The 12,410-nt window shown below is 32.9% G+C and overlaps 1 long non-coding RNA gene across 2 annotated transcripts; it reads right to left on the bottom strand.

The window, feature by feature from the left end:
* Nucleotides 1-3,448: 3,448 nt before the first annotated feature.
* LOC104219274 (uncharacterized) lies at nucleotides 3,449-10,461 on the bottom strand. Of its 2 annotated transcripts, XR_011403887.1 has the most exons (4): nucleotides 10,130-10,461; nucleotides 8,879-9,043; nucleotides 8,077-8,176; nucleotides 3,449-5,845 (listed from the first exon to the last, which is right to left on the bottom strand). It is a non-coding gene; the product is annotated as an uncharacterized lncRNA (long non-coding RNA). The 2 variants fall into 2 exon arrangements; XR_709236.2 differs by lacking the exon at nucleotides 8,077-8,176 and having other exon boundaries at nucleotides 10,130-10,458.
* Between the last annotated feature and the right edge of the window lie 1,949 nt (nucleotides 10,462-12,410).

The following is a 12,410-nucleotide window of genomic DNA, read 5'->3' as shown; positions in this document are numbered from 1 at the left end:
AGATGTCTCTTAAACTTACCATCGAGCGAACCAGCCTAGCATGACGTGTTCACACAATCCATGCATAGTTACAATTTATAAGCATTTCGTAAATATCTTAAGTAACAATTTCAAATTATAAAGTATGACAACATTGGCCTAAACGTTTGAAATAGCAACACATCATAAGTCATTATAATATCAAAATGAGTCATTCAATCATGTCATGCAACACTTCAACTTAATGACAAAACGAGCCTTCTAACTCACAAGTGTATGTTTTAAAGTAATCGTGCCTACAAATAGTTTGTGGAAACCATAGTTAGGTTCATGCCTAGTAGCCGGAGTGTATGCTTGAGTTCGAGTACTTCTTGTACGAAGGTACAATAGGTGTCTGGGTACGATATCCATGCAGTTCATCAGATTATCACGATATGCCACTTATATTGTGCCTAATGAGGAGAAGAGGGTGAATGGTGTTGGAAAAATTAGTGGTTTCTCAAAAGAGAATGTGCATTGGAAAAACTTATCTTTTTTGAAGTATTAATTTTATTACTACTTATTATTTAGTAAATTGTTTTATATTTAATAGAGTCAAACTAGTCATTGGAGCAACGCCTATATGAACATGGTCTTTGGAGAACTAAAGATACTTTGTAAAACAACTTTCTGAATCATCTTCTTCCTCCTATACGTAGGGTTTCTTTCTTGAATTTTCTACTTGTTCTGTCCCCCGATTTAATAATTGGAAGAGCTTGTTGAATCCTGAGGGATATGTCTAATTTTATTCATTATTGTGTGCGCGAAATATCCTTAAGAATTGTGTCCTTGACACGCCTCAAGCTAACTCCTATTCTCCATAAATAATTTTTACAACAATCTTAAGGATATTTTCACACTATTATTATGGAGATACCAATTACAATATTTTCGTTGAACAAACTATTTTAGTCATTGCTCTAATTCCACTCGGTGGTATATATGTGTTCATCCATCTTTTCTTCAGAGAAGGTAAAGATTGCAATTGTTCGGCTTAGCATGTTCATCATAGCAATGATATGGAATAATCATCAGATGTTCGATGTTGGTAACTTAATATGTCTTTCTCCCAATCATCTATAGTTGTTGATGAAATGCTATTCATTCTTTTTGTTCTCTTTTAACTATATGAGATTTAGTTTGATATTGTTAACCACTCACCTATTTAAAAATTATATATAATTTTATGTTGATTGGAATCTTGGTTGTATAGTACATGGATGGTGCAATTTGTTTGCATTTTATCAAAGTGAATTCATTCATATCGCAATTGATTAAAAAATTATTTCCGATATAGATTGTGATATGTCTATGTATATCCTTCTGAATCTAAAAATGTACATAAATAGAAGATTAATCTTCGGGTGAAGGTATATTATTAGCTTGTTATTTATAAAATGAAATTCCTTATGAGTTGTAAAATAACCTAAAACTTTCGAAAATGTGAGGGACCGGGGTGTCCAGAGTTATATAGCCTGATCTTAAGAAAGCAAAAGGTAGCAAACTTTTTTTTTAAAATTATACTGAAACCTTAGAAAATTAAGATTTTTTTGTGACGAAAATTTGTATTGGAAGATTAATAAGATGTTGTATTTCTGGCACTGAAAAGTAATTTTGTTTCGGGTCTCTTAGTCATTTGGGTGAAAAATCCTTGAATTATGACATTTTTCCTACTAATTTGAGATACTTCTACAGAAGTTATAATTGCTTCTATGTTTAGAAAAATTTATTTTGCTATTTGAATAAGGAAGTTACCAAAAGAATATAAATTTTAATATGTGTTGAAAATTATTTCAAAAGGCATTTGTATAGAAGTTATTCTTTTCATTTGAGATGATTTTATACCTTATTTGAGAAATACTATGAATTAGTATTTTGTATGTGAATTTTTCACTATATTAAAAGGATACAGTAATGATATTGAATCTCTGATTCAGATGAGGAAAAAGCTCAGTAGTAATTGTGTGATCACTTTTTGGTGGGGTGTTATGGTATTGGAATTGCCTGGCATTGAGGCTGATTAAGCAACCTCTTGGCGAGTATTGCACTAGGAATTAAACCAACCATATTTGTGTCGATGAATTGTGATTGCCAAGGCATAATAACCATTATAAGAAAATAAATCTTTCAGTGGAAAGAGTAAACACATTCTTTTGAAACATAATGTGATAAAGTAATTACTTAGAATAGCAAATTTTTTCATTCATATTATGTGTAGTCAAAAGAGAATTTGGCCAATCCCTTGACTTATAAGTGAAATATCAAGGGGCTTAGTAGGCAAGATTACCTTAAAACATACACTTGTGAGTTAGAAATGAAAGGTTGAGTGAAGGATCAATTAGAGGTACGCGCAATCTATCCCAAACGCTCCAAATTTAAAAAATTATGACTTCTGGCCTTTCTGACACTTTGCATGGATTGGTTAATGTGCTAAAATGTTGGCCATTGACAGAGTAAATATCACTGGTGGTTATTCAATTTTGAGTATGTAACACAAAAATTATTTTTTTATTTTTTGTTACATAAAAGTCATTCACTTTTGAGTTTGTAACACAAAGTCACTTTTTAAATTTTTGTGACATAAAAGTCATCCAACTTTGGCCAAGTTAACTAAAACGTAATATTACCTGAATTTTATATTTTATACAGAGAATATGACACGACACTTCAAAATAGCTATTTAGCTTAATAGAACATATCATATGTAATATATATTAATTTTAGAGACCTCTCCCTTGTGATTTATAAAATTACGTTTATCTCCATATTTAATTTCTTTGTAACGAATCGAAGCCATGGGAAACATATTGAGCTCTAGATTTGTGTTTGCCATCGAATTATTTGATGCTCTAACAATGACTCTTCTGCTAATTCAAAAAGATACTTTTATACAATTTATTAAACAAATGAGTATAAATTAATAAGGGTAAAATAATCAAATTATATTTTTTACATTGATGATAATGAGTTAAGAAATTTATTACAAAGTAATCAAAATAAAAAAAAAATATAATATTCGTAAACCAGAACTGAGATTAACGAAACTTGGAAAGAGGTTTCTCAAATTATCCCAAATATGATAAACTTATTTTAGAGTGTTATGTCATATTTCCAGCATAAAATATAAAATTCGGGTGACATTCATTTTTTGGTTACCTAGTCAAAGTTGAATGACTTTTATGTGACCAAAAATAGAGAAGTGACTTTTTATTATAAACTCAAAGTTAAATGATTTTTATGTAACAAAATATAGAAAAATGACTTCTGTATTACAAACTCAAAGTTAAATGACCACCGATAAAATTTACCGTCATTCACAAGAGTATAAGTTTATAAATAGTGCACTATCGGCACGGCTTCTAATCATTGAAAAATTATATGCGTTTATACTGAAACTTATTTTCTGTTTCTTGCGAAAACATCGAATCCGTATTGCAATTTGTTAGCTTCATAAACAATATAACCATTATTACCAATTGGAATTACATAAAACTAAGGAAGAAAGAATACCCCATCCATTATTTCTATTTTGACCTAAGGTTTAAAGAGTCACTGACTATTGACTCTTTAAAAATGACATTCAATCGTTTCCAAAATAAATAGATAAAGCAAAAGAAATGAGAATGAAAATTTTATATCATATCTGCCAGCCTTCAAGGATTTGAATGCACCTATGCAGTTTTCTCCAACGTTCTTGCCGCGGCTTTGTAAGAATATTGTTTCTTTGGTATCTAATTACAAGTTTGGTCATAGAAAATAAGTTACAAGGTTGATAACTTATACCGAGTCACAAAATAGTTACTAGTAATTATATATCACGGTCTGAAAAGATCATGAACTATTAAAGGACATTTTTTCAATTTCGCTGAATAGTTCTTTCTTTAACATTTCAATTCTTGAAAAAAGAAGTGCTAATAAAAGAACTTTCACGTTTTTTTCACTGAACAGTGCAGGAAAGATAAAGAGCAAATAGTAAATTTGAAAAGAAAAATTTTTGATAGTTGGCCTTGTATCAGGGAAGAGATGGTATTATTGTTAATCTATAACATGTGACCAACAAATGACTAAAGACCCTTTCTTATAATGTGACATTGTAATTCGAAAATACTTTCAACAAAAATTAGCTCGTAACAGATTTCAAAATTTCCTTCGACGTTTTTCAAACTCTCCAATAAACACAGAAAAATAATACTTAATGAATTCCAGTACTCTCCAATACACAAGCAAAGAAAAATAGTTATTGCATTCTTACCAGCTGCCCAAGATTTTCCTTCTCTGTTTCTTTCTTTTTATTTAAACCATTTATTATTCTATTTTATAGGTAATGAATTAATCAGCGATGTTCAATAAATGGAGGGATTCTCTTGTAATTCCGGAAAACCCACATAAGGTAGCCAGTTTACTAGATACTAGTATTAAAATACTACTCCTTGTAATTATTGTTGATCTACTCAAACATTAGGCAAATCACTTTAATAAACACGAGTTAGTTCTGTAAAAGTCATTGAACGCTTATTATTTTCCTACTCACATTCAGGTTCCTCTCATGAACATCAAAATTCTCACAAATCACTTTCTTGCTGTCTCCCATGCTATTTCTCCCTTTACTCAGGCCATTTGCTTCTTCAGGAATGTCATATTTTATGCTGCTTTTTCTAACAAATTTTACATAACTAAACAAGCAAAATCCACATGCAAAAACCAACATTCTTCTTTCCTTCTAATTATTCTTAACTAAAAATGTGATGTGTTTTTATGTGAGGATAAAGGAGAATAAAACGGGGCTTTGCAAGTTGGTTTCTGGAGCATTTCTTGAACAAGGCGTGCCATTCTCGTGTGTGCTGCTTCTAGTATTTCTTTGTCCATCCGTACAAGTGACATAATAGTATAAATAAGCATGTATCGCAAAGAGACTCCAACCAAAACCAGTTGTCCCTAACAGCTTTTGATCTGAAGGTTTGGAGTCTGTTCTCTATTGTAAGTAATTGCCATATAGAGAAAATTTTAGTGTTCTTTCAAAACTAGTTTTCCTTCATTCCATTCCCCTATTTTGATCAAATGATGATATGCTTCCCCTCTTTGGAGATGGTTATTTTCTTAAAGTGTATCGAGTACCCTCTGAAATGTCCAGGGACTCTCGCTTTCCTTGACTCAAATATCATGAGACAGAGCAGGGGCTAGATTGGAATCCAATCTTATTGTTGTTTTTCATTTACAATTCTATCTTATGTTTCCCATGGAAATCACTATTTGATCATCTCTATCTTCTATAACTTCTTATTAATTTTCTGTAATGCTGCGCGACCTGTCTATAAACTTACTATGTGTATAATTTTCTGTAATGCTGTGCGACCTGTGTATCTTCTATATACTTACTATTTCATCATCTGCTCTTTTTTACATACTATGTTAGGCTATGTTTTCCAAATATATCATGCAAATACCTTCATAATTCTTGATGGTTCTTCCGTTTCAGGCCAACTCAAGCATTTGATTTATGGAGAAACAGAATTTAGACCTGTACTGGCAGAATATTCAGATTATGCGGGAGAATGACAGGCTAAGGAAGACTGCTCAACGGCTGAGACAGGAGAACCAGGCTTTGTATACTGAGCTAAAACAGAGACTAGCAGCAGCAAGAATTAATCAAATACCTGAACTTGAACTTACCCTTGGCCCCAGTCCTGCTGCAGACCAAATGAAAGCAAAGAAACCTCAGCCACCTCCATGCAGCTGAAGCAATGCTTGTTTCTGGTCTCGGTCCAGGCTCAAGGTTGTTGGACGTTTAAGCATGAGTGTTGCTTGTGTTGTCGCAATTCAGAGATTTCTGTTGTTTGAAACAAAAAAGTTCATAGGAATAAGCACTGAGAAATAAAGCATCAACATATCTATATTACTTGATGAGAATCAATTTGCAGTTCTGTTGTGATACTTTAATGTTGCCTGGTCAGTTTCTTCATCCGGTTTTAACTTTACTAAGTTTTATAAAAGGCATAGTTTATAGCTGTTTGTAATCTGAAATGATCTTTCATCCTCTAATATGCACTTGTGTCATGGTATGCAAATAACAGTAATAGGAAGAATTACCAACAGAAGCTGTCGCGAAGAAGGATATAAGCCAAAATTAAGATGAGCGATTTGAGACCAGGCATTGGAAATTCGTCACATAAGATAGCATGAAACAGACAATGTTTATCAATACTATGTAAAATTGCAATGCGAAGAATAAGAGAATGAAAATAGAAACAAAAGAAAGAAAAAGAAAAAGATGGACAGTGGTAGTGCTAGGAAAACACCCTAGAATACTAATGTCATGGCCTCACCTCAGGTCTGTATGTTTACATATTGCCGTTAGTTTGTGAATTAGTTCATTCCTATATTATTTTCTTTATATTGTTATAGTTACTGATGAAGCAACACTTATAGTTTCATGCGTTTTTTTTACTTGGAAATGAACTAGTAAAATAAATAAACAATGACACACATGTATTATTTTCTGACCCCTAATTACTTCATATTTTTCACTGATCAATTATCCCCTTTCTATTAAGATTTCTCTGGAGAAAACATAAATTAAGTACTTTGATATAAACATAGAGAATACAAGCAATATGAGTTCTTTCAAAAGCCACTTGGCAATACCATTTAAAATCAATAGTGAACTAACCAACATAAGGTACATTTTTCTAACAGCATATGAAACTACAGGGTAGCTCAGATTATTTTTAAAGTTAGATATGGCCCTTTAATTAAGACAATCTAGCGAGAGGGCAGTGTAGTTTAACACTTTTGTGCATTCAAAAGCTGTGGAATCCAATGCAACCTCACTGGAAGATTACAGGAACAAGGAGATTTAGCAATGAAAACCCACTTTAAGTTCACAGTTATTACTCCAAAAGCATGGATGAAACATATTGCTAATACTCCGAGAAGTTCATTCTTTAGCATGCTCCAATACTAGTCATTGAAACTAACATATACAACAAGAAGCTTTCCAGATAGATACATAGCTTATTTATAGAATCTATTAAAGAGCATACCAACTTTCGCACATAAATAAGAGAAATGTTTTACAAAGTAGGAAAAGAACTCTTTGTTTATATATCGAAGACGAGAAATATTTACAGAAAAAAAGATACTAAGAACAAGAGCAACAGTTCACATTGAATGCTGATTTAGCAAAGATGATGCAATATAACCCATGGGAGTTCTCATGGCACAAAATCTTGGTGCAACAGCAGTGAATATCATGTGCACTTATGCACACCCCCAACGTAGCCAGGTGAGATATAAGAAGCTTTTAAGTAGGTATTATCTATTTCGCTGATTAGAAAAAGCAGAGAAAATCGGACAAGATGTGAAGATGAAGTTTTACCTAATATTACAATAAGATTAAGTGCAGGCACTATATTATAGACCTTTCAATAAAGGCATACAGGGTATATAGATCAAGAAAAGAATGATACTGGACATACAATGTAATATCAATCTTGAAAAGAATGATAGTGGACAAATGATATTTCTACTCTTTGTTGTTGTATATATTCAATGATGTATTAGTAGATATTTCTTCAGTTAGCAGATTTCTACTTAAAAAGATTTTCCACCAAAAGTCAAATATCAGCAATAAAAATGTGTCTAAGCTCTAAATATCTTTCCTTTTTGATAAGTAATGTGTCCAAAATTTAATTTGTCAACATTTTATCTCATGCAAATAACGATAACAGAAAGAAAGTTCTGCATTTCGACTGCACCCACTAGTCTAGAGTATTAGTAAGCATAAGAACGAGATGCCTATTACTCCAAAACAGCAAATAAATTTCGTTTTGCAGCTATATTGACATATAGAATCTGCACAATTAATCATAACATAAGTTAGTAGAAAGGATTCAGAAAATTCGAGAGATGTGAAATAGTACGGCAGACAGACAGTTGAGATGATATAGAGCAAAACATGCTATTTGTAACTTTACAAGCAATTAATGCGGATAGATAAGCTACAGGCTAATTTTCCTCATCAATTAGCACTGTAAAATATAGGCTAGTTGTACGAAAGACCTTTTCAGAAAGAAGTTCGGAAACAGGGTGATGTATCCAGCAAATAAACTATTTCAGAATTTGCTCAGTCTATCGGAAGAGGTCTGAGTATCGGCAGCTCCTGCAAAACCACTTTCAGTAAGGAAAGCAGTTGAAGGAAGAATCCACCGAAAAACCTTTTATGTTGCTAATGAACACATCCAAACACTAATATAAGCAGGAATAAGAGTTAATTCAGATTACTCTTTTTGCACCAGGTAGCAGTTAAAATACTTTACTGTCACTATTACTGCCATTTATAGCTTGTGACGCCTCTTGTGAAGATCCTTTGTCGTTAAGCAGCTCATAAAGAATAAAGTAAATAAGGATCCAAGAGAGTGTTTCCTTGTCCATATTCTCGTGCACGTGAAAGGAGGAACAGAAAGTGATTCCAATGGACCATTCACGCCCATCAAAAGCAAAATGCCCAGCTCAGCTACTGAATGCTTTGCTTAGATAGGTGATACACTATCTAATGTGGAAGACGATATAAGACAGGTCTTATTTCACGCAAAATGTCTAGAATCAAAAAATAAAAATCCTTAAGAAACATCTATGCTTGCAGGAATGCATTTTGTATAAAGAGGCATTTTATAGCCAAGCATAATGTGAGTCAAATATCTCATGAATATTACCAAAAAAGCAAGTGCATCTATATATCTTCTTTTTTAATAATGACAAAAGCATTTGAATGTAATGCACTAGATATTGCAAGAGAAACATGACAAATGAAGATTTAGCATATAAAATTGAAATAGGATGGCTGAAATGGAGGAGTACTTACAATCGTGCTGCACAATAGGAAGATGGCCTTCCTCAAATCAGTTTATATCTCCATAGCGCCACTCTCTACCTAAAGACATTTTCAATGTGTCATATACTCTTTATCCACCACCGGATCCTCAAGGAAAACTTTTGGGCCCATTATGACCATTAGATTGTAATTCACCTGCACTTTATGAACTTAAAATCATTTTTCCTGTAATAAGTAGGATTTTAAATTCATGAATTTTCAATTAGTAAGCCAAAATCTAGATATTCCAACCGAACCTTAAAATACATGAACTTAAAAGGGCAGAAGAGTGAATGCTAATGAGAGTCAAAACCTTCTTAAAGAGAGTCAAATTCTTCAGATGGCAAGTACATGATCATTGCCAGGCAATATGAATTCATAACTATGCTCCCTCATGACTAATATTTGCCATCTCCACCTAATTTAAGATGTAGGAATCACCGCTCAACAAATATCACTGTATTTAATGCGAAGTTCTTTTTGTACTTCCAATATTCTACTACCGAGACACCTTCTTCAATATTTCCTTTGTTTTATTTTATATGACACTGATACTATTTGGGGATCAAACAGTTCTTCCTTTGACTATAAATTTGTTCATATTCTTTAATAGTATGCTGAATTACAAAATAATTTGTGACTTATAGTACTATTAATGTAGTTTCTAAATATGTTTTAATTCAATAAATTAAAGAATTCATGTCTAATTAAACTGGATACTGTCGCCCTAGCATTTCAAAATTCGTCATTCTTTTTGAAACGGATTATTTGGAAAGACTAAAATACTTTGAAATGTAACTTCATTTCAACTTTTAGCAACTCCCTTCATTCCAATTTTTATGAAAGTTTTTCCATTTCAGGATGTGCCAAAACGTCTATATTAGACTATTCATCTTTTCAACTTTGATCGATGTTTTCTCCACTAAACTATCTTTTCAACCATTACTTCAATATTTTTCTTCCACAATCACTAATACAATATACAAGTTAAGTAGTTTCTTAACTATGTGGAGTAAAAAAAAAGGTAGCGCGGTGCACTAAGCTCCCGCTATGCGAACGTCCGGGAGCCGAACCATAAGGGTCTATCGTAAACAGCCTTACACTACATTGGAAAGTAAGGAGTAGGATTTGTAACATACTCCAAATGATGAATGCCGCAAAAGGTTTCAGGTAACTATGCATCCCTTAATTACATACCTCCATAATACAAACTGAAAACCAACTCAAAAGTAGAAACATTACCGTAAGATTGTCAGCAAGAAGCAAACCGGTGGAGTAACGGAGACTAACAGCGGTGGGTACGAACGACTGAGCGGTAAAGCAATAACAACACGGCAGCACTTCGACGTCGTTGGTTTCTCCAGAACATCTCTACTCTCTAGTGAAGTGACGGTTGAAAATCGCTTGCACTTGTGTACTCATACTTTTATAGTGATTTCACTTTTTTACAGGAGTTTGATTAATTTATTGAAAGGGGAATATGAAGTTTTGGAAAGAAGAAACAGGATTTGGGGTGTTCGGAGAAAAATATTTTTCTTGAAATGGTTTTGTCACTTCTTTTTTTTATATTTGATTGGTGAGCGAAAAAACTTTTTTTTTATATTTGGCTAAAATAGGAGGGAGGTTGGGAAAAGGGGGGTTCGTGGAGTAGGGGTGGGATGAGTAGAGAATTGGGGTAGTGGTGTGGGGTGGGCATGGGGTGAGTGGCTGGGGTGAGGATGGGTGATTGAGGTGGTGGGCAGGGGTTGGTGGGAGTGGGCAATAGGGTGTGAAATATTGAAAAAAAATATTTGAAAAATAGTTTTCTCCAATAGGAGGAAAATTGAGTTCACCAAAAAAATATTTTTGAAAGAATTGAAAAATATTTTTTCATTTGTACCAAACACACTCTTGATTCTAACTAAAATTCTTTAAGGTAAAATACATAAGTTCCCCATAAACTTATCCAAATAACGCGGTTAAATACTTACTTTACAGGCACACATTTGGAGTAAATTATTTTTTCCTTAAAAGTTGATGTGAAAAAAAATAAAAAGAAGAAGGTGGGCCGCCTCTCTTCTTTCTCCTTCTTCCTCACCCCTTTCTTATTCAACTGAGTAGAGAGTTGGGGTAGTGGTGTGGGGTGGGCATGGGGTGAGTGGTTGGGGTGAGGATGGGTGATTGGGGTGGTGGGTAGGGGTTGGTGGGGGTGGGCAATAGGGTGTGAAATATTGAAAAAAAAAATTGAAAAATAATTTTCTCCAATAGGAGGAAAATTGAGTTCACCAAAAAAATATTTTTGAAAGAATTGAAAAATATTTTTTCATTCATACCAAACACACTCTTGATTCTAACTAAAATTCTTTAAGGTAAAATACATAAGTTCCCCATAAACTTGTCCAAATAATTCGGTTAAATACTTAAACTTTACAGGCACACATTTGGAGTAAATTATTTTTTCCTTAAAAGTTGATGTGAAAAAAAATAAAAAGAAGAAGGTGGGCCGCCTCTCTTCTTTCTCCTTCTTCCTCGCCCCTTTCTTATTCAATGCCACCCCCCCCCCTCTTCCTTCTTCTTTTTTCTTATCGCATCCTCTTTATTTAATACACATAATTTGTTGGGTTTTATTTATTAAATAAAAGAGGTACAAATGAAAAATGATAGAAAAGAAATAGGGGGAAATGAAACTTTCAATTGGTTCATTTTACAAACGAATTTTGTCCCTCATTGAATAGAAAGAAAAAAAATTGTGCTTAAACACTTCTATTAGCTCTTAAAAAATTGAGAAGAGAGCAAGTCTCGTGTTGTGACCGTCACTGTCGCACGCTTGCTCGGCTCGGATTTGGATTTGGTCAATTGTTATGATTGATTGATAAATCTTTTGAGCCAAATTTATTCCTCCTTTTTCGTTGCATATTTTCTTTTTCCTCCTATTTTTTTGCGCGGATTTTATGTTTTAAATTTGCAGTTAATTTTCTAACAGTTATTTGCAACTTTAGAATTGCGGCTAAACAAAAAAATAAAATAGTTCTACCGAAATGATACCTCATATGAACAGGTATCTTTGCACATATTCAACTCAGAATGATTGGCTCTAAATTTAGAGCTTTTTCCTCATTTTTCCACCATTAAAAATATGCAAACTCTTCCTTCTCTCTTTTGCATTTCTGCATTATTTTTCAAAGCAAAAAGTAAGTATTAAACGTGATTTGTTCCGCCATTTGAGTTTGCCGAAATTCGGTGATTCGTAGTGACATTATCACAAAATAGTTATTACGTTCTATCCTTTGTGGAATTAATCTGAAACCTTAGGCAACTATGAGGGGATTAAATTCCTTAAGAATACACAAGAAACTTATGGGCTCAGCATTTTTCTGTTTATGTTTATTAAACTAATGACTTCTATTTTCTTATTTTTTGAATATAGTTAATAACATAATTTTCACTACCATAGTCTCTTTGTTTAACCAAAATATAGTTGTGTGGTCAAAGTCAATATTAGAATAAATTGGGTTTCTAATAACTAAGTTTACTGCATTTTTAA

This window comes from Nicotiana sylvestris, chromosome 11, assembly GCF_000393655.2.
Source record: "Nicotiana sylvestris chromosome 11, ASM39365v2, whole genome shotgun sequence".
Classification (NCBI taxonomy): domain Eukaryota; kingdom Viridiplantae; phylum Streptophyta; class Magnoliopsida; order Solanales; family Solanaceae; genus Nicotiana; species Nicotiana sylvestris.
The sequence above is the reverse complement of the archived record's forward strand: the minus strand, read 5'-3'. Positions and strand labels throughout refer to the sequence as shown.